We start from the raw sequence: 27,774 nt of genomic DNA on the forward strand, positions 1-27,774 counted from the left end.
GTTTCCCAAAACAAGCAGACACCTAAGTTGTCAGCCCAGAGCAGTGAGTGAATAAATACGGGATCTACCTTGCGCTAATGGATGTGCTGGCAAAGTTGAGGTGAATTCAGGGCAGCACTTCCTGACACTTGAGATTTATTTTGTCATTAGTGATGAGGCATTACATGAGGGCTCCTCAATCCCAAACTGTCAGAAGCACACTTAGGCATTTTAGGAAAGGTCATCCAGATATTCAGGTGCTGACCCAGAGTACTGAAGCTGCTACTCAGTAGCTGATTCTTTTTATTATGACTATTAATGATTTATGTCTAGAATGAGCAGTCAGCCATCTGCTTCTTAGAGAAAAATTTTTGAGAGTAAGAAAAAAGTAGGAATTTTAATTCATTATTATACTATGGCTCAAAAACAAGCAAAAAACAATGCTGAATCCATTTTGTTTTCTGCTCTGAAACCTAAGATAAGGCATGTTAAAAACCAGTGCACCCCAGAACCCCTAAATGGCCCCGAAGCACACCACATTCATTCATTCATTCTTATCCATGAACCCTTATTCAATTAATCATACAAGTGACATGCTCCTCTTGCCTTTCATCCAAATCCTGTACCTTAAATCTTCACCTTCACATTCTTGGTGAAGATACCCTGACTACTCCAGTTGGCATGGGTAACTCCTATATACTCTCACCCACATTCTAACTTGCATTATTTGTCAGCATTTCGTAAACATCATTCTTATCTCTATAATTAATTTTCAATTTGACTCCTGGCAGGAACTATGTATTACGGAGTCCTGTTCTGAAACTCCATGGGACTACACTGTTCTAGGCACATTTTACAAATCAGTAAAACCTCGGTAATATAGGAGGTTGAACTTAAACCACAGTCCTCCTCACATACATCTAGGCAATTGACAGAACTAACTAAAAAATGAAATTCTGACCATAAAATATTGAGTGTCTCAAAAAAGCATAAGTGGCGTACTTGAGACATTTTGTCCGGAAGAATAATTCCCAAATGCAACCTACAAGAACAGGCAGGCTCTATGAGAAACTTTCCACCAGCCTACAGTTAAATGAGAAAAACAAGAAAATTGATATGTCTTTTTCATAAAGATAAATTTATTCAATTTAAAAATGTCCTTTAAGAACATGTCTTTCCTATTATTTTGATGTGAACATGCCTTGTGTTTTATAAAATGATAGTGAGTACAAGGAGTGTGCATGTTATTGCAATCATTATTTTTAAATGCTCTTCCTTAGTAAAATAAAAGATTGGCTTCCCTCTGCCAATCTTCTTTTTTTTTTTTTTCTTTGAGATAGAGTCTTTCTCTGTTGCCCAGGCTAGAGTGCAATGGCACCATCTTGGCTCACTGCAACTTCTGCCTCCCAGGTTCAAGTGATTCTCCTGCCTCAGCCGTCCGAGTAGCTGTGATTACAGGTGCCCTCCACCACGCCCAGCTAATTTTTGTGTTTTTAGTAGAGACGGGGTTTCTCCAGGTTGGCCAGGCTGGTCTCAAACTCCTGACCTCAAGTGATCCACCCACCTCAGCCTCCCAACCTCATTCTTTGTTTTAAAGTTAAAATTAAAAATCCAAAAGACTGGGAGCCACTGCTATAAAACTCCAAATAGTGGGACTGGTGGGAACAATACTTTGGAAATACTACACTCTGAAAATGAAAAAAATTTATTCTAACATAGAATGGAGAAGTCTCCTGTGTGTATGTTTGATGACCGTACAACACAGCTACAAATTCTGTGATGCTTTTCCCATGAAAAGGTGAAGTCTATGTTGCCTCTTCTTGATTCTGGGTTACTGCTTGAATGAATAGCATACGACAGAAGTGATGCTATGTGACTTCCAAGATTAGGTAATAAGAGACCAGGCAGCTTCCTCCTTGTCTACCATAGCACTTGCTTTTGGAGCCCCGAGCCCTCATCTGTACATCTAACTACCCTGACACTGACATGCTGAAGAGGTCACAGGTAGGTGCTCTCCTGACTGTCCCAGCTGGGCCCAAAATGCATGAAAAACAGACTTATGAGAAATGTATTAATCTTCGTAAGTTTCATCATAACTACTAACAATGAAAGGGTTTTTTTTTTTTTTCAGAGAAATCTCCTTTATATCAGCACAATGAACAAACAAAGCATAAAAATCTAAGAGGAACTGCTATGTTAGAGGAACAGCACAAGAAAACAATCTTTCAGTCATCCGTGTCCAGCTGTCAGTCATCTTAGAACCTCCAGCAAAACACCACTAAACCACTAAGAACAGAAGAATCACCTAGTCAAGGCTTGTCCAATTTCCAGATTCACACAGAGGAGTGTGAGATACAATAAAATGGCTATTGTTTAAAGCTACTAAGATTTTGGGTAGTTGGTGCACAATAACACTTATCTGGAATAGCATGTAGTAGTTCCCCATTATCTGTGGTTTTACTTTCAATGGTTTCAGTTATTCATAGCCAACCAGGGTCTAAAAGTATTACGATATTCTGAGAGACAGAAAGACCACATTTAAATAACTTTTATTACAGTATAGTGTTAGAATTGTTCTAGTTTATAATTTTGTATCTCTTATTGTTATCAATATCCTACTATGCTGAATTTGTAAGTTGAACTTTATCATGGGTACATAGATATTGAAAAAACATGTTACATATAGGGGTTGGTACTATCTGTGATTGTGGGCATCACTAGGGGGTCCTGGAACATATAAGGGTAGGCCACTGTGCTTCCCAAAACACTTCTGAAAACATGTCATTCACTGGGATACCCAGACTATAAGAAATAGAGCACACAGCATTAAGAATCATATATTTACACATATATATATGTATAAGTGTGTGTATATATCCTTCTCTACTTTGAGTTTTAAAGATCAAAATGGTTTAATTGCTACTGTTTCTTTCAATACTGCAAATCGTTTCAAAATATCATCAAAAGCAACCTCATTCTACTTTTTCCCTATAATTCCAGCCATCAACTAAACAGTGAGTGGGGGTTAGAAAGTTTTCCATCCCGCTCCTGTCAAGTCTTCTCCAGACAATCCCAGGAAAGATGTTTTTCCTTTTTGTTTTGTTTTAATGAATAGATTTTAAAAGTAGGAGAAAAATAGGAATTAAATAAATGGGGACAAGGATTGAGGCAGAGGGTGTTTTCGCATGGTGATAGTGGGTGATTTGGCTTTAAGATGGGAAACTTGATCATCATGCAAGGAGCAGAAATATGTAGAGAGCACTTTCTCCCCAATAAAAATACATTAATTAGCTCCTAGAGGGAAGAGCACAAGGATATAAATTCTGTGTGTTCTGGAGCATGTCACCTACAATGTGGCTGATTAATAAAGCTCTGAGACAGGATGAAACAAAACTGCAGCTCTTCTTAGAAAACTGGGTAGCAGATTCACTACCATGGTTTTCTATTTGCACAACCATTCTCCCCCAAACTGAGAACCTCCAGGCCCCTTCCTATTTTTCCCATCAGTAATCACTTAAATCTTGAACATTTAACTCTCAAAGCCCAACTCAGACTGAACTTTGGCTCCCTGTGTGTGTGTGTTGGGGTGGGTAAGGGAGAACACCATGCACACAAGGTTGTCACAAATAACGAATTGCTCCTGGGAGCCTAGCTGGAGCCTCACAGCTGTGTGTGCAGATAAGCAGAGCAGTGTGGAGGCTAGGGATCACAGGGCTTTGTGCTACCTTCACTTTCTCATAGACGTTCGGATGATGGTGTCACCATCTGCAACCTGACCCTTCCTCACAGAGAGATGCTGACAGAGAGTGCGGTGGGGCTGTCAGACAGCTCTGACAGGGCTGGACTCGTGCCTTTATTACTGATTCCAATCCAGCTCTCAGGGACCAACATGCTCACTTTCCTGAACAGACTCTGACTCGTTAAACCCTTGGGTTGTATGTTTAGCTTTTATTTCGAAACTTCCCATTTCAGTTGTTGGAAATAAACTGCATGTGATTTTCTAGATCTTACATCTTAACTGCTTAGCAATTTAACATACAGTTGTAAATGATAATTTTTCTAAGGTCCAGTGCCCTCAGGATTCGTGTTAAGAGTATCTCATCAGCACATCAAGCTGCAAACCGGAAGTTGTCTAGGATATGGGGGAAATTTTAGCACCATGTCACTCTTCTGTGTTAGATCCAATTTTCTCTCTGCACTTCAACAATGATGACTGTAACTAAAATCTAAACATTCACTGTTAAATTCTGTGTCCATTTTCCCTTTTAGTTAAAACTATATATGTATCTCCCTACTTTAAAGGATAAATTCCCTTTTTAATTGAATTATACCTAGTCCCTGGGCCATTTGAGTAAAATCTAGTCATGGTCAGTTTTCCTTTTCTTTTAAAGAGCGATTCACTTCGTTTCAGGTTCTACCTGTCTTGGCAAACTCTAGCCTCCAGGGGGAGCCAAAGACTCCCCCATATTTCACCCAACAAAGAAGAGCTCTGATTCTGTGAAGGCCAACTGGGAGCTGGAGACTTAAACACCAGGCCAAGTTTAGGGGTGGGGAAATGACCTCTTCATTTGGGTCATCTCTTTTCCATGTAGTGTTTTTTTTTGGCATCTCTCACCATGCCCCTTTCCTTCCCTTCTCCTTCTCCTGCCACTCTCAAGAACTGTGAGGCGTCTGAGATTTCACCTTATTTGAATTTTAGTAAGTTTGCCCACCAGGTTCACAGGTGCCAGAAGATTCTTGGCTCTGAGACTTTACCACTCACAGCAACAGCAGCAGCAAGGGTATTAGCACTCGTACTGACCAAGAGGGCATGAAGCAGGAGCCAAAGCCTGCCTCCAGCATCGGTGTTGGGCTAGATGAACAAGAGGACCCTCACTTATCAGGATAGGAGACTACGTCCACACTTGGAGACATATTCTTAGCTACTAACAAAGAGTGTGCGGGTCTAAGGTCCACAAATAATGCTTTCATGCAGCGTATGAGCTAAGCATTCTTTTTCACAGTTTTAAAAAAAACTACAGCAAAGAAGAAAATGTGACAGAGACCACAGTTGGCCTGAAAAGTTTGAAGTATTCACTATCTGGGCCTTCATAGACAAGCTTGGTGATTCCTGGGCTACAGCATCCTCTGTGCTGAAGGCCTGAGCGGGGAGTGAGAGTGCCATGGCAAAGAAGATTCAGGATGTCTCTTTCTTGCTTCATCAGAGACACAAATTGCAGGCTTGATGGGAACAAGTACATTACGAGATTGTCTTGCTCTTTCATTATTCATCCCCACTCCAACATAAACACCAGAGCTAGGTGGATTTCATAAAATAGGGTTGAGGTGATGACTGGTTGTCAACATTTTTTTGGACCAATATCTTTCTTGTGTAGTTTGATTTCTAATAGCTGCCACCCAGCCCTCTAGAAGACATCTCTGACCCTCTTTGAGGAAACCACTTCTTTACTACCAGATGCAGTCTTTCTCCATAAATTGACACCAGTATTCCACTAACATGGTTTCCACAGCCGGCCAAATGATCTGGCTACCTAGCAAGCTGATTCCTTGAGGGCTGCCTTTCTCAAGTTCCTCAAATTCCGTGTGCTAGTGTTGCCAGGACTGGTTTCCAGGCAGCTTCAGCAGTGTCTGCGAGCTTCTTTAATGGGTTCAATGTGAAGAAACTAGTTAAGGGCATTATGACTGCCAGCCTTTGGCTGACGCAGGATTTACCCCAGCCTTTGTTAATCAGGGAAGGTTTGATGCAGTTGGTGGATTCCCCTGGTGCTACTGAGACACATATTAGTTTTATGCTATCTTCTTTGATCCAGCAGTCCCATCAGCTTTAGAAACAAAATCCTAGCTGACAAGTCTGAGATAAAATACGCCTACTTATGCCTTTGTAATACGCTTAATTCCTAGTTTTTCACCACCCTGCCCCCTACAACTAAGAGGGTTCCTGTGAATATTACATCACGTCTAGATGCTATGCACAGTGCACTAGTCATACAGATCTGAGCCCATCTCGCCACATCAGCAAATGGGAATGACAGCCATCATATTGCCACAGTGATTCTGGAAATTGCAGTGCTTCTAAATGGAGTGTCCAGCCAGACCTCACCGACTGCTATCCATCCTGGGTTCCTGGATTTATTCATTTCCAGCACATATTCAGAACTTTCCTCCAAAGTGTTTGAGGGGACAATTGTTCATTCTTCTACTTTGTTCAGTAAAATGTATTTTATGCTTTTGTTTCATTTTATTTTTCTTTCATGCCCAGAGCAGTAGAACTGCCTGACTCAGGAACCCAGATAAGTCAGCAATACTTTAAATAACAGTTCACTAATTAATAGTGAAAAACACGGGAGGCCCCCTAGAACACTGACTTCGGCTGCATTAGCACCAAATGAGTTCCCCAGGATGCATATCGTGCCAGAAGAATCAGTAAGCAATGGTGTCTACAGGGCAGGCTTTGAGAGCAACTCAAGTGCAGGGCAGGGATTTTCTCTTTGGGATTAAAAGTGTCACTGGCACTGCCTTGGAACACGATGTCAGAAATACTGAAACTCCCACAGCCTACATATTTTCTCAAAAGGGAGGTGGTTTTCTATTTTATGAGGAAAGCTGGTGAGAACACAGTAGAATGTAATTTAAGAGAGAAAAGTAAGGGCTGACTAAAAAGGGAAGATATATTCACCCCAGGGCACGGTGAAAGCAAAATGAATGGAGAGAGAGAAAAGGCCCAGGAAATGCAGTGAGGCCTGGAGTCAACGTCCCGGGGCATTTGGTCAAAGATCACCATCCCTCCTTCAGGCTATCATCTCCAAAAGGAGATTCTGAATTTTATGAGTACATTTTCTGCTTCTGTTTTGGCCAACATGATTAAAGGTGGTAAAGGAGTTCCACATATGATTATCTGACTGGATCCAAGGTAAGGAAGGGTCCAGGGTGAGTCATCCTGGTGGGCAAGGGTGGGGGCAGCTTCTGTAATTGGGCAAGCATGGGGTTGAGTCATCTAAAGTAGGGAGCATCAGACAGGGCACGGGATGCAGTCCCAGAGGTCAGGGAAGGCCAGCGAGGGCTGCACTGGCAGAAGGAACCATCCAGCGAAAGATAGTCCTGCCCTCCCCATGCAGGACAGGGAAGGAGATACGACAGGGCTGGAGTAGGTACCTCGGGGCCACGGACTCTGACTCTATCTACAAGAAGGCAGTAGCTTGTGTTGAGGGTCAAGAAGCCTGAGGGTGTTTGGAGACTTGTGTATTTATACAGGAAACTCAAGGACCATTCTATCAAGATGTCCTAATCAGGATTTACAAACGATTGGATTTCATTGCAAGGAAGAAGAAAGCAATTAGAAGCTTTATCGAGGAATGTGGATTCATGAATTTTGTTTCTAGATTAGAAGCTGTTTCTCTGCCCCACACACTGAGCTCCTGCCTTTCTTGTATTATTTTAGGACTAAAAAGGGTAAGATGTGCCTCTTCTAGATTGGGATTAAAAACAAAAAGCCTCAGTATAACTCAGCTGATAAAGATCTGGATTCAGGTTCTTGGGTCTGAAGACTCAATGGAGCCACACTGCATGGCTTCCTATCCAGCCTCTGACACTTACTGGCCATATGACCTTGGATGAACCAACTCACCTCTCTGAACATCATTTTAATCAGTTGTAAAATCAAGATAATAACAGTCCCTTCTTCCTAGAGCTCTTATGAAAATAAAATGAATGAACTCTTATAAAGTGCTTAGAACTGTACCTGGCACACAGTAAAACCTATGTAACTATTTGCCACGATTATTATCCCAGCTTTCCGCATTTGTACAGACAAGCTAATGCTGTCCACTGCTAGGTCACAAAAATAACAGGAGTGCACACACTCAACTCTGAGTCATGGCAGGTTGGAGCTTCCCCCATCACACTAATCAATCATGTTCAAGGCTATTGAGACACAAAGACAAGGAAGATACATAGCTGGAGGGGATGTGAGAAACTGAGTCACACTACTCATTTTACAGATGGGAAAACTAAAACTTAAACTTGCTATATCTCAAAGTTAATTTGTTAATAGAACAAGAAATAGAATTTAGTAAAGTGAATTTCCCAGTGTCTGAAGGTGTAATTCACGTATTAAAATCAGGTGCCTGCTAGGTCAATGCTACCATTATTTATTATCAGCCTGGTCTATTCTCCTTTCCAGTAGCGTGACAGAATGTGAAAATGTCTTGAACTCTGCAGATCACTGTATAATTATGTCAGGGTGGGCTAAGAGTGGAGCACAACCATGATGCAAACCACGATATAGTAAAATCGGCACGGCCTGTCTTCCTTTAAGTGCTCTAATTCTTCTTCACCCATGTCAAGTGTAGAAGAGACCTCTTGCCTCATGAAACCCCACACCCAACCATCCTTTCTGAAGAGAAGAGAGCTTAACACTGGCAAACTTGACCCTGAACACTGGATTCTATCAATGGAAAAACATCTCTGCTGTTGAGAGCTTGGCCTGTGGTGTTGAATGAGGTTTGTGGATACTTAAAGAAGGGTTCTGGTGTTAGGCTGAGTAATCCAAATTATTTCTGTAAAGCTTTGTGGAAGGAGTAAAAATGATGGGTTACACATAGCTGCATTCAGAAACTGGAAGGGGAGGGGAAGATTTCTCAATGAAATGTTTTCTGAGGCAGCACTTAATAGATGCCACTGTCTACCAGTTTGATCTTAGCTACTAGATATTTGTGGGACTGCTCCCCATATCAAATTATGACTTCTACAAAGGTAGCTTTTATTTTAATCCCTAGCTCCTAGATATTTGTGGGACTGCTCACCATAATATCAATTGATGACCTCTACAAAGGTAGCTTTTATTTTAATTGGTTGCAAGTTCCATTTCTTCTATCCCTTTACAACCAGATCTGGGCTAAGCAAAGATATTTAGCTACCAAATAGGTGTTTGATGGTTCTAATTATAAACTTGGAATCAAGAAACCCAGTTTCTACTTCTCTTTCCTTCTTCCCCACCATTAAAAAGCTTTGGAATTTGAGCTAGATCACAGATTCTACACTGCAGGGTTGTGGAAGCTACTGTGTCATTATGTGCTAGGTCAATGCATAGGAATTTCTTTTACTTTGAAAAAAATGCATAAAATTTTTGATCACTGGGGTATCTTTATTTCTATTCTGAGCATAATATTAACATAAGATACTACATGGCCGAAACAGTATCAGGAAATCCCAAGAGAACAGTGACCCCCAAGGCCTGGGTAGGCCAGGGACAGGTGGAGGGAATACTAGGCTATTATTCTCTAACCTCCTCTCTCAACTTTCTTTCTGGGCACCCCTCGTTCCAGGCTGGAGTTGATTCTGGGCATGCCTCTGCTGGAGCTCTCACTCTCCTGGTCTGGTTTGGAGCATGGACTCACCTGTCTCACTCTCAATCTCAATTCAGTTCCTGCTTTCCACTCTGCTCTGTATTGCTGCCTCTCTCCCGGCCCCAACCTTGCCTCATTTGATTCCAGTTCCTGAATCTACTCAGCTACTAATGTGATCTTTCTAAATTTGGTCTTAACCTAACAACAAATACACAAACAAATCCAAGCTCAGTATATATTACTCATACTATTCAAAAGTAAATAGGAACAATTAATACACATAACAACTGATGAGTGTCAAGGATACTATGCTAAGTTAAAAAAAAAAAAGCCAATCTCAAAAGGTTTCATAGAACATGATTCCATGTCTATAACATTCTTAAAATGAAAAAAATAAAGAGATAGAGAACAGATTAATCATTGCTAAGGATTAGGGTTGAGGACAAGGTATGGCTATGAAGGATTAACATGAGGGAGTTTCTTTGTGATGATGGAATAGTCTGGACCCTGATTGTAGTGGTGAGGTTATATAAATCTATACATGTGATAAAACTTCCTAGAACACCACCATTCCTCCACACACACAGAAAGAAACAACAGTGGATGTTAAAAAAGAAAAAAAAAAGGTGAAATCCAAATAAGGGCTATATTTGAGTTAACAGTATTGTACCAATGTCAATTTCCTGATTTTGACAATGTACTAAGGTTATGTAAGATATTATCACTGGGGGAAGCTGGGTGAAGGGTAACAGGAATGCTGTATTACTGCTGCAACTTCTTATGAGTCTAAAATTGTTTCAAAAAAATACACACACATAAACACACAGACACAAACACAGTCAAGCCTTGCATACCTGTGATTTCTATATCTGTGGACTCAACCAACTGGAGATCAAAAATATATTTTTAAAAAAAGGATTACTGCATTTGTAGTCAATATGTACAGATATCTTTCTTGTCATTATTCCCCAAACAATACAGTATAACAACTATTTGCAAAGCGTTTACATTTTATTAGGTATTATAAGTAATCTAGAGATGATTTAAAGCATGCAGGAAGATATAGGTGGGTTACTTGCAAATACTATAATATTTTACATAAGGGACCTGAGTATCTGTAGATTTTGTTATCTGCAAAGGTCCTGGAACCAGTGCCCCAATCCCCCACAGATACTGAGGGATAACTATCTATATATGTGTGTGTGTACACACACACACACACACCCCCCAAGGTCCTGAGTCCCATCCCCAACAGTAGCACATAATAAGAAAGGACAAATGTGGCAAGCAGAGACCAATGCACGGCATTCTTAGTGAAAACATTACATGGAATTTAGTGTGAAGTTGAAAAAGCCTTGGCATTAAGAAAACCAAAAGTCCAAAAACCAGCTTAGTCACATAATTTAACTTCCGCTGGCAGAACTCAAACTGTGGGTATATAAAATGGAGACAACAGAAGTTAAACGTGCCACATCACTCAATTCTAGCTGACATTTCCTTTGGCAATTTTTTTCTACCACATAGTTCTTATCCTATTGTGTAGATTGTAAATTTCCTTCTGACATAAATAGCGGTCCCTAACATATATGAGTGTTGTATGGAACATGATCTTGAGACTATCTGGAAAAGGAACAACTTAATTCTCTAACAATTTATAAGCTTCTGAGAGGTATCAAAAAAGCCAGAGGTATCAAAATAACCTCTAATACTTCTAAATAAGGTTATTTAAAAGAAACATGGCATCTTAACAAAATTGTTCTCATATGACTTGAGTGCTTTAAGAACTTTAAGAAATGAGGTAGTTGATGTTTTTTGCTTGGACTTGACAACTGACTTAAAGCATAAACAATCCCTATCTTTGTCTGTTGAAGGAAGAGCATATATGGGTGAATACCTATCCTCCTAATTTTCAGAAGACAGTAGGGTAAAAGTATTTGTGGCATATCTATTGAGGATGGTAGGAGGCGTATATGCCAGCCAGGAAATTCCAACATCAGGGTCGCCCCTACTGTCCCTAACCCAAGCACTTAGGAGACATTTATCTTTGCATTTGCAGAGGTTCCTTCCATTTGCATGGAGCATGAGTTTACAGAAACTCAAAAAGAATACATCAAAGTTTCTCCTTCTGAGGACAGGGAGGAAAGTGTCAGGTTCAAGGGTGCAAAGAAGATGTTGGCCTTGGAGTAGAACATTTATAATAATGGGGCATCACAGGTCTTATTTGGTTTTCATTATGAAAATTCTTAAAATGTTTAATCTGTATGACGAAAAGAAAAAGACCTCAAAGAGGAAAAGGGGGTCTGTCAGTGAGGCTGGAACTGCAGGGCTAACGGAACACCAAGGTGGGGCTGGGGCAGGGTCGGGCCAATGCCACTAGTGAAGGACAGGGCCCCAGTACAGGGGGTTATAAACTAGCTGGTGTGACAATACTCTTCAGACCTCAAACCTGAACCTCTGGTTCACGGGAAAAATCATTAACAAGCAGAGATAATTTATGCAAGCTTAATGAGTAAATATTGATTAGAAGAGAGATTAGCTGGCTTTTATCCCCCATGTACACATTCGTTTGTTCATTCAATCATTATTCCACAAACATTTGTTGAGTAATAACTGTGTACCAGGCTTTACAGTGTCAGGAACTGTGCCAAGCACTGGCGACCCAAGGATGAATCAACACAGCGCAAGCACAGAACGGGTCTAATTTGGTTTTCATTATGAAAATTCTTAAAATGTTTAATCTGTGTGAGAAAAAGAAAAAGATCTGAAGGAGAAGGGGATTTGCCAGTGAGGCTGGGACTGTAGGGCTAATGGAACACCAAGGCAGAGCTGGGGCAGGGTCAGGCCCAGGTTTTCTGGGGGCAGTGAATTTTGACACCTATTTGGAGGTGTCCAAGGCAGGCCTCTAAACTGGGTTCCTCTGACTCTGGTTCAGTGAAGTATTAATATGTGCTCCATTACATAAAGGGCTTCATCACAGCCCATTCATTTTGGAAATGTGTATTGTCTCAAGTGAGCATATTAATAACTGACAAGTCCTGCACTGAAGACATCTAGCATACGTTATTACCTTACAAGATCCTGTTTGGAAAATCCCGCTCTAAGGACTACAAAGTGGAAAAAGAAGTGCAGGAGCATATCTGTAGTGAAAGACAGGATCAAGCAAGTCGTTTTTCATGTCCCATGAAACATTCCAGGGCCCAATTCATGTAAACCAGAAATGTCACTGCCACCGAATTATCTGAAAGGATTTTGTGTGAAATGGATGTAGTATTTTTACTAACTTTCTTCTGCCTAAAATACATAGACACAGTTCATCTTTCACAGGAGTTCAGCACCACAGACGCTGGAGCTGATAAGACTGTTAGGAAGCATCTGGTACAATTCTTCTACTCAACAGATGAGTCTGGACGAAGCTAATCAGTAACCCAACTCTTAAGAAACCTGGGCTCCCGATTCTCAGCCCAAAGCCATGATGAATAAGTACCTGTCTTCTGTATGCTCCACACAGCACTTCAGTGTGCTGTGGGTGTCATAACAATTACTAAGTCACTAAATTAAGTTATAATATTTGTAACATCACAACATAAAGATCAGAACAATAACAAGAAAGTCTGCCATTTCTTTGGAAGCATTCATTGAACATTTCAGGGGGAAAAAAAGTGTACTAGGGCTAAAGAGTTAACATTGCTTCAGCCTCAAGAATATCATTATCTGACAGGATCCCCTCCCATCACCATGTCACTGAGATTTTTAAAAATATACCTTTGGTGTTGCTATAATCTTATTAACCTACTGGCTCATAGAGCTTATTACTCTGAAAATAGCTTTTTTTTTTTCTTCTAAGCCAAACTTATCCAAGAGCATCAGTCTAAAGACTATAAATAGCCCAAGTATAATGATCAGTGACATGAAAATGTAGGCTAAAGCTAATAGAACTGAGTAACAGGTTTAATTTCAAACTGGAGAACTAGGTGATAAGATCCCACCACTTTATTGTTTCTGTCCTGGATTTTATATAATCATTAAAATAGCACTGTTCACAAGGAATGTATACAGTTATACTTGGCCTAACTTTATAAAACAAGCAGTCAATTTCCCAAGCAGCCTTACAATTCTACTCTCTCTTTTAAAAAACATTTTTATTGAGATGTAATTCATGTACAATCTAATTCATCTATTTAAAGGGTAAAATTCAGGGTTTTTTAGTATATTCACAGATATATGCAAGTGCTACAACAATCCATTTTGGAAAACATTTACCAACTCAAAATAAATCTTGTACCTAGGCTGAGTGTGGTGGCTTACACCTGTAATCCTATCATTTTGGGAAGCTGAAGCAGATGGAGTGCTAAAGTCCAGCAATTTAGGACCAGCCTGGGAAACTTGACGAAACCCCATCTCTACCAAAAAAAAAAAAAAATTAGCTGGGCATGGTGGCATATGTCTGTAGCCCCAGCTACATTTCACTCCAGCCTGTGCAACAGAGGGAGAAGAAAAAAGAAACCCTGTATCTTGTAGCTGCCACCCACCCCCACCCCATCCCATCCTCTCATCTCCCTAATCCCTAAGCAACAAATAATCTACTTTCTGTCTCTATCGCTTTATGTATCCTGGACATTTCGTATAAATGGAATGATATAGTATGTGGTCTTTTGTGGCCGGCTTCCTTCCCCTAGCATAACATTTTCAAAGTTCGTCTAAGTTGTAGCATGTATCTGTACTTCATTCCTTTCTATGGCCAAGTAATATCCCACTGTGTACATATTCCAAATTTTATTTATCTAATCATTAGCTTATGGACATTCAGGTTGTTTTCACCTTTTAGTTCCTATGAATAACATTGCTATAAACATTTTTGTTTTTCTATGGCTTTTCTTTTCATTATTCTTGGGTATGCACCTAAAAAGTGGAATTGCTGGGTCATATGATAACTCTGTGATTACCTGTGAGAAACTGCCAGACTTTTTCCAAAGTGGTCATACCATTTTACATTCCCACCAGCAGTGTGTGAGTGTTTCAATTTCTCCAAATCCTTGTCAACACTTATAATTATCTGACTTCATGATCCTAGGGGTCATAAAGGGGTATCTTATCTGGTTTCAATTTGCATTTCTTGATGATTAATGATGTCAAGAATCTTCTCATGTGCTTATTGGCCATTTGAAAATATTTCTTAGAGAAATGTCTATTCAAGTTCTTTGCCATTTTAAGTGTGTTATTTGTCTTTTTATTAAATTGTAAGAGCTCTTTATATATTCTGGATATAATTCTTTTATCAGATATATAATTTAGAAATACTTTCTCCCATTCTGTGGGCTTTTTCAGTTTCTTGATAGTGTACTCTGAAGCACAAAAAGTTTCAGTTTTGTTGAAGCCCAATTTATTTATACTTTTCTTTACTCACTGCATTTTGGTGTCATATCTAAGATTCATTTGCCAATACTAGTTGTCCTGCATTGGAAAGTCTTGGTATTCCTCTTGAAAATCAGTTAACCATAGAGGTTTCTTTCTGGATTCTCAATTCCATTTCACAGATCTGTATGTCTAACTTTGTGCCAGTACCACACAATCTTTATTACTGTTACTTGGTAGTAAGTTTTAGAATTGAGAAGTGTTAAGTGCCTCCTAGTTTGTCCTTCTTTTTTGAGATTGTTTGGCTATTTGGGGTCCCTTTAAATTCCATATGTTTCGATATCCCATGTTAGTTTTGAAATTCTATAATAGCCTAAACATTTCTCTAAAGAATCCAGCTGGGATTTTGATAGTGATTGCATTAAATCTATAGTTTAAGTTGGGAAGTATTTCCAACTTAGCCTTGTCTTTCAATCCATGAATGTCCTTCCATTTATTTAGGTCTTAAAATTTCATTCAGCAATGTTTTTTTTAAATTTTCAAAGTATAAGTTTTATTCTTATTTATTAAAATTATTCCTAAGTATTTTATTTTTTAATATTATTATAAATGGAATTATTTCCTTAATATCATTTTCAGATTGTTCAAAGCTCGTATATATACAATTAATTTTAGTAATTAATTTTGTATCTTGTAGCCTTGCTATTATGGTATGGATTGTGTCCCCCCCAAAAAGATACATTGCAGTTCTAACTCCTACTACCTCAGAATGTGACCTTATAAGTAGGGTCATTGCAGATGTATTTAGTTAAGGTGAGGTCATACTAGAGCAGGGTGGGCCCTTAATCTAATATGACTGGTGCAATTACAAGAAGAGAACAGAGACATGAAGGACGAAGACAGTCAAATGATGATGGAGGCAGAGCCTGGAGTGATGCATTTACAAACCAGAAAAGGAAAACAAATACCAGACACTAGAAAAGGAAAGGAAGGATTCTACTCAAAGTCTCAAAGGGACTCCCAACACCTTGATTTTGGATTCTAGCCCTGTAACTGTAAAAAAATAGATTTCTGTTGCATTAAGCTACTTAGTTCATGGTACCTTGCTATGGCAACCCCAGGAATCTAATGTACTTGCTGGACTTGTTTACTAGTTTTAATGGTTTTTTAGTGGAGTCCTTGGGATTTTCCATATAAAACATTATGTCATTTGCAAATAGAGTTACTTTCCCTTAGAATGTCTTTTATTTCTTTTTCTCTCTTAATTGCCCTGGCTAGACCCTCCAGTAAAATGTTGACTAGAAATGGAAAGAGTGGGCATCTTTGTCTTGTTCCTAATCTTAGAGGAATAGTGTCCACTCTCTTCCAATCAAGTATGATGTTACCTGTGAGTTTCTTGTAGATGTCTTACCAGACTGGGCAATTTTCCTATTACTAGTTTTTTGAATGTTTTTACCATGAAAAGGTGTTGAATTTATCAAATGATTTTTCCCCTGTATTGAGATGATCATGAGGTTTTTTTTATTCTATTGATATGACATACTACATTAACTGATTTTTGGATGTTACATCAACAGTGCATTCTTGAGATAAATCCCACCCTACTGTATAATCCTTTTCATACGTTTCTGGATTCAGCTTGCTAGTATTTTGTTAGAACATTTTTCCATGCATAATAAAAAAAATATTGGTTTGTAATTTTCCTTCCGTGTGATGTTTTTCACCACTTTTGGTATTAGGGTAATACCGGCCTCAAAGAAGGAGATAGAAAGTGTCCCTTCATCTTTTATCTTTTGAAGAATTTGTAAAGAATTGGTATTAATTATTCGCAGTGTTCTGTGAATGTCTGCTAGGTATTGTTGGCTTTTAGTGTCGTTCATGCCTTCTATTTTCTTATTGCTTTCTGCCTAGTTGTTATATCCTTCTGGAAAACTGGGTATTAAAGTCTTCAGCTACCATTGTTGAGCCATCTATTTCTTCCTTCATTTTTGTCAGTTTTTACTTCACACATTTTGGCACACTCTTGTTTACTGAAAATATGTTTATAATTGTTATATTGTCCTAATAGATTGTCTTTTTCATCATTATAAAATGTCCCTCTTTACATTTGGTAACTTCTTTTTAACCTCTATTTTGTCTGATATTAACATAGCCACCCTGGCTGTCATATAAGGTTGCTGTTTACATGGTATATCTTTTCCTTTCTTTTTACTTTCAGTCTATCTGTATCTTTGAATATGAACTGTGGCTCTGTAGACAGTATACATAGTTCAGTCTTGCTTTTTGTTTTTAACTAAAGACTGTTTAATAATCCCTGCCTTTTGGGTAGACTGTTTAATTCAAAAGTATTTAATGTTATTATTGATATAGTAAATTTACATCTACCATTTTACTTTTTGTTTTCTATACCTCTCATGTCTTCTATTCCACCTTTATTGCTTTCTTCTGCATTAAGTGAATATTTTCTAATACAGCATTTAAATTTCTTCAAGGATTTTTTTACTACTTAAAAAAATATTTCCTTAGCGGTTGCTCTAGGCCTTATCAGATACATCTTATCAGAATCAGCTTCAGATTCACACCAATTTTATTCCAGTGGGATATAAAAATGTTACTCCTAGATAGCTCTATTCACTTTTCTCCACTTTTGTGATGTAACTATACTATTACATTTAAAATGTTATAAGCCCAATAGTACATTCTTATTAATATTACATTATATAATTTTATGTCTTTTAAGGAAGCTAACAGAGGAGAACAAATATAAATATATTCATATCTTTTGTTATGTTAACTTTATTTATCATTTGTGAATCTCTTCATTTGTTTTTGTGAATTCGAGTTACCACTAGAGTCAATTTTTTAGCCCAGTATAATATTGCCTTCACCTACCTCCTTTGTGCTGTTATTAGCAAATGCGTTACATTTCTATAAGTAAAAAAGGCTCAACAATAATATATATGGGTATGTGTGTCTATTTGTGTATAGTTTAATGCAATTTCTTTTAAAATCAGTTTAAAAAAAGGGAGATGATATATGCATTTATACTGTCTTTTACACATATATATGCTCATTGTTATTTTCTTGAGGATTCAGATTATTATGGGAAGTTACTTGCTTTTAGACTAAATAACTTTCTTTAGCATTTCTTATAAGACAGATCTGTTAGAAACAAATTATTTCTGTTTTTGTTCACCTGGGGATATCATTATTTTGCTTTTATTATGAAAGGCAGCTTTCCTGGATATAAGAGTTTTAGTTAACATTTATTTATATGTTTTGAACCTGGACATCACTATTTTCTGGCATCCACTATTTCTGAGGAGAAGTCAGGCTATTCTTTGGGTTCCCATATAAGTAGCAAGTCATTTTTCTCTTGCTGCTTTCAAAATTTTCTCCTTGTCTTTGGATTCTTAGCATTTTTACTATAATGCCTTTTACCTTTTTGTGTTTGCTAATCTTCCTTGGAGTTTGTTGAGCTTTCTAGATATGTACATTAATAGTTTATCAATAAATTTGGAAAGTCTGGAAATAATAAAAAGTCATTATTTCTTCAAATATTTTTTCTACTCCTTTCTCTTTTTTTCCTCTACTCCCAGTATTCCCATTACATACATGTTGGCACACTCAATGGTGTCTTGCAATTCTCTAAGGCTGTGTTCATTTTTTTTCATTTTTTTTCTCTCTTTTCTTCAGCTTGTAACATCTCTGTCAATCTTTCTTCTAGTTCATTAATTCTTTCATTAGTTCAAATCTACTCTTGAGCCTCTTTGGTTAATTTTTCATTTCAGTTATTATACTTTACAATTCCAAAACGCTCATTTGGTTCTTTTTTAAAAATTTGTATCTCATTTATATTCTCCACCTGATATGACATTACCATAATACCTCCTTTTATGTATTTAATCATGGGTTTCCTTTAGTTCTTTGAATGTATTTAATATGGATACTTTGAAGTCTTTTTCTTTTAAATCCAACACCTGTTTGCTCTCACAGGCAGTATTTATTGCCTAATTTTCCCTGACTCCAACCCCTAATGTATAGCTCATATCTTTTCTGTTTTTTGGCATATTTCACGGTTTTTTTGTTGTTGGAAACTGGACATTTTACATAATATATTATAGCTATCAGGATGGTAGTTCCTCCCTGTCTCCAGGGATTGCTACTGTGATTTATTTCTTTAGTGATTAGTTGGATAATTTTACTGAAGTCTTCCTTTCCCCCATAGAAAATAGGGGGATGTAGCCTTGGGTACGCCCACAGCTACCCTGAGATAATAGAGGTTTTGGCAAGGTTCTCTTACACTGTCTCTTTCCCTGACCATTCCTAGCCGTTGAATTAACTGCAGGTTGATTGCTATGGGTATACGTTGCTTCATAGATTGAGCCAATCAAATTTGGGCTCCTTTCAAAAGATAGTTTCCAAGGTCAGTGTTTAAGATTCATTCTGACTCCAGGAATGCTCCTCTCAGCTGTCTCTTTCCTAGTTCCCAGCGAACTAGCCAATCTACAATTTAGCCTACATCTCCAATGACTCTACCAATCTCTTCCCAATTGCCTTTCACTGCAACCTCCAACATTTTTTTTTGAGAGCACCCTTGGGCATAAACTTCTCCACACTTTGTTGCAAACAAAGTCAGTTCATTGTTAAGACACTGAAAGGCCTTTGTTTTACAACCCACTTCTCCCCCAGGCAAATCTCTGAGCTAGGGCTCTGGAGCTGCAATGGTATGCTTCTCTCCAAGTGACACTGCTACTCTTGCAGTTGAGTTCTCAGTGGTAGTGGGGCAGTAACCTTAGGTCTTCTCAGTTTGCTTCTTCCTGTGAGAAACCACAGCTTTAAGGCAAGGGGAAGGGTATTCAAGGTCTCAGTATTCTCAGCATGCTGCATTCAAGGTAGAGCCTCTGTCTCATGAGTGGAGACTGGATGAAAGAAAGAACCCCACACCTCTGGACTGCACTTACCTGGAACTTAATGTCAGAAACAGGTTGCTAAGCGCAAGAAGAGAAAGGCTGACATACTGTTCCTCTCAAGAGAACAGGTGTCCAATTAGGAGCTGAGGTAGAAGTAGCTCTGTGCTGTTGGTTGTACCAGTTTGGAGTGAAATTTCCATCTCTCTGAGTTTGGTGTGGGGGAAGAAAAGTAGAGGTGTTGCTTCAAATACTACAGTTTTAGTAGATTTTCCTGAATAAATATTTCTTTATTTGCTGAATGTCCACATGCTGGTGAAAGGAAAGTAAAATCTCAGCATCCCAAATTCACTATGCCAAGGGAAAAGTTAAGCTGGAAGCTGAATCAAGGAAGAAACTGCCTTCCCTTTTGTTCCTAAGCAAATAACTCCGAAGACAGAAGGCTAGATAGAAGGCCAGATGTCTCCACAAATAGCCACTCTATGTTTACTTTATCTTAGGTAGAGTCCTGATGTACTGCGTGTGAGATGAATGCATAATGACTATTTCTGCACCCTTTCTTTTCACAGGTAAAATGTGAATTCAGTGAATGCTGATCAAAGACTCAAAGGACTGCAACAGCTCTCCTCTTTTATCTACCCTCCTCTTTTATTTTTCTCTTTCCTCTTTCCCCTACTACCTGTTCTTTTCCTCTTTAAATATAGAAGTCCCAAACCCCTCTTTGGAAAAAAGCATGGATCACAGATTTTTCCCATGGTTTTGTGTTCCTTTCTCCTGGGTACATCCTTAACCTTGGCAAATAAACCTCGAAATTGATTAGGACCTGTCTTAGATACTTTTTGGTTTACAGGCCATTTCCTGATACTTTCAGTGGTTAGTTTCATGTTCTTTACCAATTTTCAGTTTTTCTGTGGAGCACGTCCACAGAACGCATGCTATCATGGTGAAAGGGAAACATTCACATCTAGTCTTAAGGGTTCCAGGTGTCTGTAGAATCTGCAGAGTACAAATTCTGCTATGCACACAGCTCTGTGTGGTCTGGAGTATGGTGAAGGGTAGCACTCGGGATGATGAGCTTTGAGACAGATGCTGGATACCACCTAGTGATTCCATCCTCATTGAATAAATGCACAAATTTCCTCTAGGGAAATCCTATTTCAAACAATGAATGTCTAAGAGCTCTTAAATCTGTGGCTCCCAGTGGCCCCCATGGTCATCATCTTCCCTTATATTAAATCAGGCCATCACTGGTTTCATACACTAACAGAAAGAAAAGGCAAGGGAATATGAAGGGAGCAAAAGACAGAGAAGACAGACACTAAATCTGAGTGATCCTTGAGGACACCGTTAGTACTGACAGCTATGGAAGAAAAAAGGAGGGAACAATGCATTTTTGGAAGGTGAGTCACTTGGCTCTCTGGAAGCAGGCTGACAATGAGTGGGAGATGTACTGAGGAGTACCATTCTAGTACTAGATGCTTTTCATACATTGTCACCAATCCTGACAGCACCTCTCTAAGGTGACAGTTTTTGTAGTTCACCTTTACTTTACTTTGTAGTCCAGGACTACTAACAGGTTACTGATGGGGTCTCTCACAGTTTTTACCTTGCTTCTTGTCTGCATGCTGACACCCCTAGATTAGGGACTAAGGATGAGATGCTCTGGAAAAGTGATGATAACAGTACTTTTTATTCTGCATGATAAAGAATACTATCTATTTCCTTGTTCCAGAGTTGTAAACTCTTAACTGATAGATTTAGGATTCAAGTCCAGCTCTGCCTCCAAGACTTTGTCCATTCTGTGCTTCTTTTCTGTACAATCTAATGGAAATATCTAACAAAACATTGGAAGCCAGCAGCCTGGAAATCATCAGAAAAGTCTAAGGTTGCCTCTACCTAATCTTTCCAGTCCTGCCTTTGCCCTCTGAGAGCACTAGCCATCCCTTTTTTTGAATCTCCTCAGTATAGCATCTGTAGAAATTAGGTGCCCTACTTTGTTAAACGTCTGTGTCCCTCTTTGGTCTGTAAGCTCTCAGGAGCAGGGATCATGGCTTTGTAACTCCATCACCTAGTCTGACACCTGTACAGAGGTAAACATGAAATAAGTGCTTGCTGGATGACAAGGTAAAGAAAAGCAACTGGAGTCACAAAACCCAGAGAGACGACAAAGCACCAAGGGCCAACTCTTGGGAAGTCCCTCTTTAGCAGGCAGAGAGAAAACTACAGGAGGAACATCAGGAGAGCTGAGAGACATTAAAATGACGCTGAGCTGCCAAGATCCCAGGAAGGTACAATGTCAGGAAGGGTGGGTGGTCAATGTTTTATTGGGCTCAGCCTACCAACTTAGCTCCCAATAGACTCAAGTCAGTCCTCTATGATGAGAGGAAGCTCAGGGAGAGAGGCCATTCCTAGGAACTCCTTTCAGCCTCTGACCTGGGGAAAGAGCTGGGGGTCCCTACCAAACAGGAGTAGCTCAGGACGCCCCGGAGAGTTTGGAGGAAGCAACCTTCCCAGGCTGGGGAGAATTTGGCAGTACCTTGGCCTTTCCTGGGTTCTCCCCTAGGCTTCAGCCTCAGAGGGACCCATCCAGGGTGTATTACTCCCATATAGTAGCTATATAATTTATTTCTCTTTGAGAAGGAAATAATGGCATCTCTGGAGAAGTAATTCACTGCCTTTTGGTGGAGAAAATATGATCTGTGATCCCACACGCCATGTGATGTGCAGTACCAGTCTACAGGGGTAAACACCACATTAATATCAGCCACAAACTGCCTACATCCCTACCTTATAAGGCTAGTGTGTCCAGTGTTGGGAGGGGCTGGGGGACAGGAGGATTCTTTACTGATCCAGCAGAAACCCACATGGCAAAGTTGTAGTGTGCAGTGTTAGAGGATCCTCTGACTTCAGTCAGCTCAAACCCAAAGAAGGGGTGATCAACTGGTAGCTGCCTTCCCACCACACCCCAGCCCTGGGCGATTCTGTACCACTTTATAATTGCTGTTTGACTACCTGCATGCTAACATTTCAGCAAAGTTCATTTTATTGTTAAATCCAGAGGTACTTGTAACTGACACAGTTTTCAATTTGGAAAAATAAATAAAATGAGATAGCAGCAGCTGACACAGTCCTCTCCTATCTCGCCAACGTAGCTCTTATCAATACAAACCCTGGATGCAATTACTGGCACTTAATGACCCAAATGGCTACAAAGATGGAAATTTTCCCTTGCAGAAGATGACTAATACTTTTTCAGCTGCTCTAGTTTATAGTATATTTGTGTTATTAGAAGTATTATCTAAAAAATATATCAAAGTACCTTGTAGCCAATGTTTAAACACTGATTTCTTTCCTTTCCTTTAAAATTCTACATTTAAACCAAATCGAGTGATTCATCTGACATCTGTTGCTGCCACCTCCAGAACAGCCTTTTCACAGCCACTGCCTGTGTCCTTCTCTCAGTCCCGTCCCCTCAGAAGCACTCACGGCCACTGCCACACCCCACCGTGCCCTTCTCTCAGCCTAGCCCTCAGAAGCACTCATCTGTTGTGCCCACTTACTCCTTCCTGAAATCCTTTTTGCTCTTGGCCTCCATGCAACTAAGACTTTCCCTACATTCAAACCATTTATTTTAGGACTTCTTTCACCCCCTAAGGCATCACTAAAGATCTATCTGTAGCTCCCTCTCTTTCCTGAGGGCTCTGTTGCACCTCTATTCCAAGATCGCCCAAATGTCCATCTCTAGGGCTAGGTTCCCCATGAAGCCCCAGGAGCCACTTCCAACCACTTTCCTGGACAGCTTCCTTAGCAGCCTGGCTGGCATTTCAACCTCAGCGAAGATTCACTGGGCACCACTTCCCACCCAGGCTCTGCTAAGGGCACTGTGTGAAGAAGACACACTCAATTCTTGCTCTTACAGTTCAGGATAACCAAACGCATCTTCCTTCATATACGTGGGCTCTCCCACCTCCCTGCCAACCTGAGAACTCCAATCTCGTATTAAGGCATAACACCGGGGCTGGAGGTCCCAGTACCATATGACATGGTCCTCCCCACTGCACCCAGAGCTCATGGTTGTTTAGGTTCAGGAATTTGCCCACAAAACCTTCTCCTCTCCATTACCCATAGCCAGGCCCTCTCACCTGAAGGCCAGACTATTTCAGATGTGCCTCAGCTAATTCCCATCTCAAGTTTGTACCTGTCCAATCCATTCCATACACAGCAGTCTCCCAAATGATATTTCACCATGTCATTCTTCTGCTGCTCACACATCAACCACTCCCCACTGGCACCAAAATAAATTCATTTCAAGTTCTCCAACAACAGGTAGGTCCCACCCACATTTCCAATTGCTTTCCTGTAAGCATGTTCCACTTCAACAAACTGGAACTGTAATCTATTCACAATGCTCCATCCAAGATTCCCATGCCTTTGTGCCTTTGCTCAGTTTGTTCTGTCTTTCAGAAACATCACTTCCCCAGCTCCATCTCTGCAAGTCCAAATTCTATCCATAACTTGAAGCCTGTCTCAAATACCACAGTCTCCTGAAAGCCTTTTTAAAAATCCACTCCTCCCTCAAACGGAATGAATCTTTCAGTCCTCTGCTTCCGGTATCATTCTGACGACAAGTGTCTTGTGCAGACAGTTTATATCTGGTTGATCTTTGTATTTGCCACACAACAGATTGCAGTGGTAAGAATTTGATGAATGGGCTGAGCGCCATGTTTCAAGCCTGTAATTCTACAACTTTTTGAGGCTGAGGTGGAAGGATTGCCTGAGGCCAGGAGTTTGAGACCAATGTGGGCAATAAAGGGAGGCCGCCATCTCCACAAAAAATAAAAAAATTAGCCAGGTGCAGTGGCGCATGTCTGTGGTCCCAGCTACTGAGGAGGCCAAGGTGGGAGGATCACTTGAGCCTGGGAGGTCAAAACTGCAGTGAGCTGTGATTATGCCACTACACGCCAGCCTGTGCAACACAGTGACACCTGGTCTCAAAAAAAAAAAAAAAAAAAAAGGAATTGGATGAATTAACAGATGAACTGATGGGCTGCTGCTGATGTGCTTTCTGTGTGAGAACTGCTAAATTTTGAAAGGTGATATTCCACAAAGACATCTCCAATATAACCTCTACTCATTAAAGGTTAGAAAAATAAATAGATATTAAGTCAACAGATAAAGGGCACTGAGAAGCTGACCACCTGTCACCCACATAACCTGCCTCCATTTGGGTGTGCATGTTTATGGCTAACGTGATTCTGCAGCTAAAGTGATTCTGCAGCAGGACTTCCTTTTGTTTTCGTGAGCAGTTTGGTTAACTCTTCCAATTTTCCGTCAGTTCTTTGACACAGTTGTACCTTTAATATTTCTGATCTAACTAGATTCTGCTGAGTAAACTAAACTACTCTCAGTAAAACCATTAAATTTCATGCAGCTAGGAGGGGAAGAAAACTGAAGGAGTCATATTATAACTTTATCACCATGACCCTGGCACCGAGAAACTATTTTCACAAAGTGGAATCACATTGTGCCCTGCACATCTGGAGTCCATTCTGGGATTTGGAGCTATAAATGTGATTAGGGACAGATGTCCCCCCACTGTGTATAAGAAAGAAAGACCAGCAAAAATAAGCCAATATCCACTTAGTAGAGAAAAAAGTGTGCATCCCTCAGCTGTGGATAAGACATTTGCTTTTAAAAAAAGTTTCCTCAAAAATGGTACACAAAACTTCACCCTTCATACATAGATGTTACCGTATTTTGGTGAATCAGACAAATACTTCCACATATATCCCACTTCTGATTATTTAAAAACATAACATCATTTATAATCTTCATTATCACAACTGCTGGGGGAGCTGCTGCTTCTTGGCTGGGAGGCTCAGGACTGCACCACTCCACGTGGGGTTTGCAACCAGCAGCCTCAGCGTCTCATGGGAGGTGGTCGGCATGCAGAACCCGAGCCCCTACTCCAGGTCCGTAGTATCAAAACCAACACTTCAACTCTAACCTCAGGTGACCTGCATGCACATTGATGCCTGAGGGGCACCAATGGTCTAGGTCATGGTGTTTCTGAAACTCCCTTTGAATAGGAATCACTTGGAATGCTCATAAGACATACACACAGTTTCTCAGGCTTCACGCCTAGCACAGATTCAGAAGGTCTGAGACTGGGTGTGATTCTGATTAAATGAGATAATGAAACTAGTATGACTGATATGACCATGCCTGGAATACAGAAGGCAAGAACTACACTCTAGTCTCTCCTCCCTCCTGTGGTCATCAACACTAGTGGTAGGGTTGCCCAGTTACATTTGAATTTCAGATCAGCAACAAATAATTTTTTAATATAAGCATCTAGCAACCCTAACTACCCCTGAGCTTGGAATATCTTGGGGAGGAGAGTGAGTGGCAGATTAAGACGGGAAAAATAGGCTCAAATTGTGCAGAGTTTTGAATGTCATTCAAAGACATTTAAATCAATCTATATATTAACTAGCCAAGACTAGGTGTGACCCAAATCCTCCACCCTCTTTCTCCCAGGAATGGTCAGAACAACAATTGCAAGTTGGCAGTGCGCACAAAAGTCTCCATCACAAGACCCATTAGAAATGGAGGCTAGAGCCTGGGCGCGGTGCCTCGTGCCTATAATCTCAACACTTTGGGAAGCCAAGGTAGGAGGATTGTTTGAGGCCAGGAGTTCAAGGCCAGCCTGGGCAACATAATGAGACTCTGACTCTACAAAAAATTTAAAAAGAAATTAGCCAGGCATGGTGGTGTGCACCTATAGTCCCAGCTACTCAGAATGCAGAGCCCAGGAGGTTGAGGCTACAGTGAGCAGTGATTGCAACACTGTACTCCAGCCTGGGCAACAAAGTGAAATTCTGTCTCTAAAGAAAAAAAGAAAAAAAAAAAAAAAAAAAAAAAAAAAAGGAAAGCCCAGAGGATGAAAGGAATAGTCATGGCTGGTGACCGTGTCACAAAGAATAAGGGAGTTAAAATTTTAAAATCTTAAATCTGTTTTATATTAATTCTAAACTCTTAAACTATTTATACCCTGGCCAGACACACAAAAAAATAATTTAAGCCAGTCACTTGACATTTCTAACTGGTGCACAGTTGAGCACTGGCCTTATTTGCAGAGAGCTATTTGCAATTTGAAAAAAAAAAAAAAAAAAAAAAAGATGAAAGTTGCATACAAAAACCAAATTTCCAGTGTACTTAGCCCATGCTTCCAGAACTTTGAACTTGGCTACCGGGCACCCTAAATATCTGGCCCAAAGCTCAGTTGTAAAGCCAAGCACTGACTTTATAGCTATTTGCTCTTATTTAATATATAATCATTAACTAGTCTTTTTAGCATCCTAAACCACAGCACAGAAATATCAAGGAATGAATTAGGGGCAGTTAAAATGGCAGCAATAACAGCATGACAGAAAGGTGTATAGAAAAAAAATGTATTACATGAAAAATAAAAATAGATACCCTGAATCATCAGGATGCATTTAAATTATGTATGATACATTCCAAAAAGAATATACACAACATGTTTGATTTCCATTTAAAAAATAAGCTTAAGCAAAAAGAGCTGTGACTCTTGCAGAGATAAGCTTATTTACCTAAACTAAATATCTTGTCAAAAAAGTTACATAAATGAAGTCACGTTTTTTAATCTAATGTTTATTTTATCTGACTGCAGGTGAACTACAAATGACCTACAGAATGTTTTAGGTTGCATACTTGTTCCCCTCTGATTTCCAAGTAGCCTAATTCAGCCACAGCCAAGTCCTAGCCGCTACTCTCAGATTCCCCAGGAAGCTCAAAACAAATTCAGCAGTCCAGACAAAGGAGAGGCTGTTATGGCAAACTCCATGCTGAAGTGCTCTGGACCCGTCAGGAAGAAAGCTACAGGAACAGCTGCCACAAACACAGAATTGGGGCCACATACGCATCCTGATTCCTGTGAAACTTCAAGACGCAGAGTAGAGAAGGCTGCCCTGTTAGGACATAAGTACCTCTACGTATCCACAGAGGATTCGCTGGCCCTAGAACCTCCTGAAACACAGGAAAAGAGTGAGCCCTCCCTATCTCTGAGTGTGACTAGGAGGACCCACTCACCTCCAAAAGGACTTCTAAGTTTTTCTTTTTGTATTGTGTTAAAATTTATGTAGCATATAAAATTTTCCATTCTA

At 39.8% G+C, this 27,774-nt stretch overlaps 1 protein-coding gene across 3 annotated transcripts in view; it reads right to left on the reverse strand.

The window, feature by feature from the left end:
* SV2C (synaptic vesicle glycoprotein 2C) overlaps positions 1-27,774 on the reverse strand; it is a 269,321-nt gene that overhangs the window by 175,468 nt on the left and 66,079 nt on the right. The window lies entirely within an intron of this gene.

This window comes from Sapajus apella, unplaced genomic scaffold (genome assembly GCF_009761245.1).
Source record: "Sapajus apella isolate SASKATOON/1434 unplaced genomic scaffold, GSC_monkey_1.0 scaffold1, whole genome shotgun sequence".
Taxonomy (NCBI): Eukaryota; Metazoa; Chordata; class Mammalia; order Primates; family Cebidae; genus Sapajus; species Sapajus apella.